This window comes from Peromyscus eremicus, chromosome 6 (genome assembly GCF_949786415.1).
Source record: "Peromyscus eremicus chromosome 6, PerEre_H2_v1, whole genome shotgun sequence".
NCBI classification, from domain to species: domain Eukaryota; kingdom Metazoa; phylum Chordata; class Mammalia; order Rodentia; family Cricetidae; genus Peromyscus; species Peromyscus eremicus.
This window is the reverse complement of record NC_081421.1, coordinates 13,859,010-13,865,501: the sequence shown is the minus strand read 5'-3', so window position 1 is coordinate 13,865,501 and position 6,492 is coordinate 13,859,010. Positions and strand designations below refer to the sequence as shown.

The 6,492-nt window shown below is 39.9% G+C and overlaps 1 pseudogene; it reads right to left on the bottom strand.

The window, feature by feature from the left end:
• Nucleotides 1-1,825: 1,825 nt before the first annotated feature.
• Nucleotides 1,826-4,256, bottom strand: LOC131912820 (large ribosomal subunit protein eL21-like; annotated as a pseudogene).
• Between the last annotated feature and the right edge of the window lie 2,236 nt (nt 4,257-6,492).

The window sequence follows — 6,492 nt, the reverse complement described above, 5'->3', positions numbered from 1 at the left end:
GGAGCTCCCTCTATGGCACCCTTATTCGGGTCAGGATGTGTGTGAGGAAGAGGTGGGGTAGTCAGCCACTCAGCACTGGACAGCAAAGCCAGGCAGATTTCATGGATTCCCTAGAAGGAACCGTTCTACTCCCTGTTAGAAATACAGCCCACTCTTCACACCCCAGCTAACATGTGGCCTGCCATGGGGGATGCCTAAAGGCTTCGAACTACAGCTCCATCATGACACTTTGTCCTCAGCTACTACTTTCCCCCAAGGCATGTGTCATGGCCTGTGGCATAGCCTTATCTGGAGAAGCAGACCATGGGCCTCTGTTAGACACAATGCTTTCATAGTCGTTCTGGGAACTCCTTGCCTAGCCTAAAACACCCCTGCATATAATAAGCACTCCATAAATGTTCTCTGAATTGAACCAAGTAACAGTATTCTTCACTAAATTCCTTTCAAATGAAAACAATAGACGCTTTTGGTCCCAGCATTGAGTTGAAGGTAAGGTCATTTCTTGCCAGCAGGCTATGGCTGACTTTAATTAAATGTTTTATGCCATTCATCTGCTGTTGGGTAACTTGTCTTTTAAAACACAGGAAACATTAATCTGCAGATGAAGAATATAAAATCTTTTTACAATATTTTTCTCGGTTACAAGTAGGTTATATACTAACCACAATATTTCTGTTCCATTCTAGAATCATAGAAGAATGCACACTATCAATAGACACCTACAGTGAGGGTAATAACGCACACATGGTACATTATCACATCCGTATGCTGGTTTCCAGAACTGAGAAGGGAAAAAAAGTAGAGGAGTGAATGTCATGACTTAAACAATACAAACATGTGCACTAAGCAAGTTCTTTCAAGGAGAGTTCACATGTGGGAAACATAAGTGAGAGCTTTGTATGTTCCCCTGTGTGGTAAGCCCTTATGCCCTCGCGTTCTGCTGACCTGAACTGTAGCATAGTGTGCGTCTAATGCAACTCCCTAGATGGGAATGGTGTGGGAACTGAGGGGAGGCAACCTGTGCAGCAGGCGGCAGCCAGTGCCAGGGCAGATGGCTCAGCTCTCAACACATCTAAGGGAAAAGTACATGTCACACAGGTGCCTGGATTGCTTCATGGTAAACACCAAGTCCGAGAAGCACTAGGTTAAATTATGAGGTAGTTAAAAAGACAAAACGCTGAACCAGGAAACAAGTCCACTATGGTTTTGAATGAGAAAAATGCTCAATGGTCATCAGTGAAGTTGTGATTTATCATTTCCCTGCACACAGGAGGCAGTGAGGCATCATGAAGAAGTAAATGTTCTAAGCTGACGTCCTGGGTTTTCCTTTACTTCCTTCCCCTTCTGGTCACTGCCTGGTGGTGGCCTCATGGAGGAAAAGCTTCTTGCTTCATAGTTGAGAGAGATGTGTGGTGACAGGCTTATGTTCAGTAGTCTCCACTTGACTTCACCTACAGCAAATACTGTCCACCCCGGTAATTAAGATTCCCCCATGCCTGCATTCTGGGATCACAGCACTCAAGGTAACTTAGGACTTTAATTCCAAAAAATGGTCATAACTTTCTCTTTGTAATTCAGAGTCTTATTTGAACAGGGTTTGGTTAAGAAATTTAACCTGTGCCCACATGTGTATTCCACTTCCAGATTTAAACATGCCCATAAGCTAAATATTTAACTTTCCTTTTTAAAGATTTCTAGAATATCAAACTTAAGTTTTCTATACCTCAGTTTTCTCTTCTCTTTCTCCCCTATACTTGAATTCTTTTCTTTCTTTCTTTTTTTTTTTTTTTTTTTACAGTCCAGGTCATTTATATCTTTTTGTACATTAGGCCATGAATTCGTATGGAATGGGCTCCAGCAGCTCAGGCTCCTTCCCTTAGTCCTCACAAAGTGTGCTTCTCTGGGTGGGGCGGGCTGGCTCTTCAGCTGCACCCAGGTGCCCTTCCCTTTGGCTTCCTTTTGCTTCTGGTCATTTTCCTTCACCCGCTTCAGGAAGCTGTCTCGGCTCTTAGAGTGCTTGATGTGCTCAGTCCGCATGTTAATTCTCTTGGCAAGAATCTTGCCCTTAACTTGCTTTTTTACAATGATGCCCACGGCATGCTGGGTGACATTGTAGACTCTTCTGGTTTTGCCATGGTAACACTTAGGAGGCATTCCTTTCTGAACAGTGCTCATTCCCTTGATGTCTGCAATATTACCCTTCTTGTAGATTCGCATGTAAGTGGCCAAAGGAACAACTCCACGTTTCCTAAAAGGCCTAGTGAACAAATAGTCAGTGCCCCTCCTCTTTCCCTTTGTGTCTGTCACTTTGGCATGTTACCAAAAGATGGCTGCTGAGGACAAAAGAAACTTTCTCCCCTATACTTTCTTACACAACTTATGCCTTATAAGTTTTATAAGTCCCCTCTACTTAAGCAAATTCCAGTGCTCAACTCCCAAACACACCTTGAATTAATTTGTGTGTGTGTGTGTCTGAACTGACACCATGATTCAAATCCTAAGGGTTGTAATTTATCATCTGGATAACTTAGATGTGGCTCCAACTTCTTCACTGGCTGGTTTTGCTTTGTAAACCCATATCTACCTACCTGTTTTCTTTATGGCATCAACATGTAAATTTTTTTAAAGGCTGCATCATAGGTGCCTACTGTTCTATTTAAAAACTTCTTAGCTCTTTGGCCTTTCTCCAGTTCAAATGGCATTGACTCGTACACCCTCAGTCCATTGCTCTGCTTGCTCACGGAGTTTGTCTGAGTTCTTGGACCACTCCAACACTCTTTTCCCGTCTTAGCTTTATAGTTTGGAGTTTGCTGCCTTGCTCTGCCTAGAATGTGCCCCGTGCCCTCATTTTGTCAGTCCTCCCTCATTCTTCACATGGTCACTAAATCACCATGTCCCACCAGAATGGAAATCGACCCTGTGAGCATCTGTGAGCATGTGCATCATTATTTCTCTCACAGCACTAATTGAATCTATCTTGAAGCAACCTTCTTTACAGGGTTACTTTGGATTTGCTTGTTTAATGAACTGCAGGCTTATTTGTTATAGTGACTTCTATCCTTCAACTGACTGGCATCTTCAAACTTTCTACAGTACTTTGAATGTTACAAGGGACCAAGAATTACTGGGAGAATAATGAGGCAAATGTCTACCCTAGTATATGCCCAAGATTACTAATTTTATTACTTCATTAGGAGTTATAAGTAAGATAATAATAGAATGTATTATTTGAAAACGTTGAAAATTTATTATTTTTATTTATCTGTATATCCCCTATGTATTATTGGTCATTAGTCAACATATTTTGCTTTTCTTCTTTCTTAATACTTAATCTGCATATGTACTTCAAAAAGGCATTGAAAATGAGACCAAGGAAATATTTTGAGAGCATATTGTTCCTCTTTAGATAGTCTGTCAATTTAAAGGACCCAAGACCTAATTTTGGCATGGTTTACTGCCTTTGCTTTAGTGAGAAGGCTGAGAATAGCAGCAATAACAAATTTTTCACATATTTCAGATGCCAGGTGCAGAGGCCTATCTTCAGCTTTGTAGATCAAAGGGACATGTAACCCACAGTAGCAGCAAAAGTTCTTGATACCAGAACATTTTGTATCAGTGTGTTACAGAATCAGTATGGTGATATGGCCAGAGCCATTTAGACTTAGTTTATCGAAGGTAAGTGCCTGAAGTGTTGAATTCGTTCCTCCCCAAGATGCCATGGGAGCCAGGTGGCAATAAGATCTTTCAAAAGTGTAGCCCCAGGGTATGATGATAGCGTTTATGGAGCAAACAATCAACACAGGTTTCCCATGCCTGTCCCAAGCCTCATGACAGTCTCATTCCAGGTTTGAAGTGTGCACTGTATTTTTAGATAATATTCCATATATTATTTCATTCAAGCTTCATGTTGAGCTGGATGAGTGTACCACCCTCACCCTGCGTCTAGTTGGATGCCAAAACCACCTTCTGCTCATAATTCAGAAGTGGTAGAAACTCTCCATGACTGTTTAGAATACAAACAAGAACCCAAGAAATGTGCTCTACAAACCCTTTTTCCTCTGTTTTAACAAAACTGACTGTAATCTATTTTCTCCAGATTTTTATGAAGAATATTTACAACAGTTAATACATCAGCATAATTGACTATTTTGGCCTTAGTATGTTCCTTTTGTTCATTTTGAATACTCTTTGAATTTACCTGGTAAACTACTAATAACTAATTTTAGATCATCCATCAATTCATGTCCTTCATACATCATCAACCTACAAAATCATATATGTATATATATATATACATACATACATATATATACACATACATACACATATATACATATATGAATGTATATATATTATTCCCTTGAAAAACTCTGTATTGTGGAAGAAAACAGGAACAAGATTTAGAACAACTTGGGGAAACACTTGAAGTGAGTGGTTTTGTGTGTCTGCCTGTCTGTCTCTCTGTCTGGGTGTATGTTTTTTCATGTGTGTGTGTGAGTGTGTCTGTACCTGTGTGCATGTGTCTGTCTGGGTGTCTGTCTGTGCTTCTCCTTCTGTTTCTTTCTCTGGTCTTCTGCTCCCAAAAAGACACACCTCTGCAAAGCATTTAAACATCTTTTAATATTGGCAACCTTCCAGAGTTTTCTCATTACTTATAGACAGAGAACCAATAGCAAACATTTGACTCAGTTCAATTTAATTTAACCATTATTTATTATCCCTTCTAGAGGCTCGCTGAGATAGTGGCATGGGTAGGGTTTTGCTTGTCTATTAAATTTGAACAGAGCAGCACACATTATCAGATGGTGTGATTGATACAGAATTCAGAATGACAAGCTGGAGCTCTGCGTGACTTAATTCCCTCATCCATTAGCCCATCTATCCCCTTGATCTAAGGTGAGAAATAAAGAAAGTCTCTACTTGACAGAATGCACCAAGAAGTGGCTGTTCAAGCGGAAGTAGTATACAAACTGAGTGACGCCACAAACTTTCAATTGTCCTTAGTAATGTTTTTACTCTAGAACAAAAGTAAGATGTCCCCAGCTTGAGTGCACAGTTTCATTCCTTCTTGTTAGATATGCTTTAAACTGATGGGAGATCATGCAGACACTTCAGTTAATTCAGAGAATACGAAGAAACATGGAAAGATGTAGGATTACACACACTCCTGGAAAGTACTATGTGATGAGGGCTGGCCACCAAGTCTAGTGTTCCAATTTCCATCTCTGGGACTCCGGTGGAAAGACAGAAAGAGTTCCTGCAAGTTGTCCCTTACTATTCTTACACATGCCGTGACACACAATGTGAGTACACTTGTGCAAACACACTAAATAAATATAAATAAATAAATAAATACAATTTTCAACTTTCATATAAACTGTGTGTGTGTGTAATTTGATCTTTTCTGTTATATTTTCTCTGGAAATTTTCATCACTTAGTTGGCTCTAGATGAGTCTCAGTTAAAAAGACCATTGGCTTAGTTGGAATAGGTTCTGCCATATTTATGTATATGTATGTTCTGTTTATTTTTCTTGTCATTCATTTCTCTATTTTTTCCTTCTCATAATCTCTCAACACTTTTCCATATTCCCAGGTTTTAAATGAACATTTTATATGATTCTAATTACCCTTTATTACAGCTTATAGATTTTATTCATGATGAAAGTCCAGAGGTCACCCTGAGGTTTCAAGATCCATTGATAACAAATTCAAGGTTATTTTCTAATGCTGCTGGACCACATATCAGCCTGCTCCAGCTCTGCAACCAAGTCGGCCCACTTCTACCCTCTTGTACAACTGCTGTGTTGACTTCATGAAGCCATAAGCTGTAGTGTCAATAAACTGGACTATAGGCAGCTAGCTGTCTAGTCCAACAGTTAGTAATAGGGAAAGAATTTCATTTCATTTTGATTATTTTCTACCTCATCATCTTCATTATAGTAAGCAGAGTTTGACATCTGCAGTTTTCTTCCTCTGGAGAAATTCTTTTTTCATTTTTGGGAACGCAGGTCTATTTAGGGACACATTCACTTATGGCTGACTTTTTCTTTTTCCTTCATGGTTGAGGTATGCATTAAAGATATAGAATTCTATTTTTTATCAATATTTGCAATGTTTCACTTCCATTCTTTCTGTGTCTGAATGGTTTCTGAAGAGAGTGTGGTGCTTTATTTTTCATTTTGCCCTAGATACCCGATGCACTCCCTTTCCCCCTTCTTTCTCCCCAACATATCAATTGGTGTTAGGTAACTGTAGTTTTCAAATGCTGCACTTAGGGTGGGGGCATCCTGGGTAGCTGTGTATCATTGACATGAGCATGCCCTGTCAAAGATGCCAGATCTCAGACTACAGGAATGGCAAAGCCTTCATCAGCTCCGAGTACTGATGTCAATGAATGGTTGGCATTTAACTATGATCACACACACAAAAACAGCAACTGTTGCTTCCTCATCCCAGATGACTGAAGCCTGAGACTAGTACCCTACAGAGGC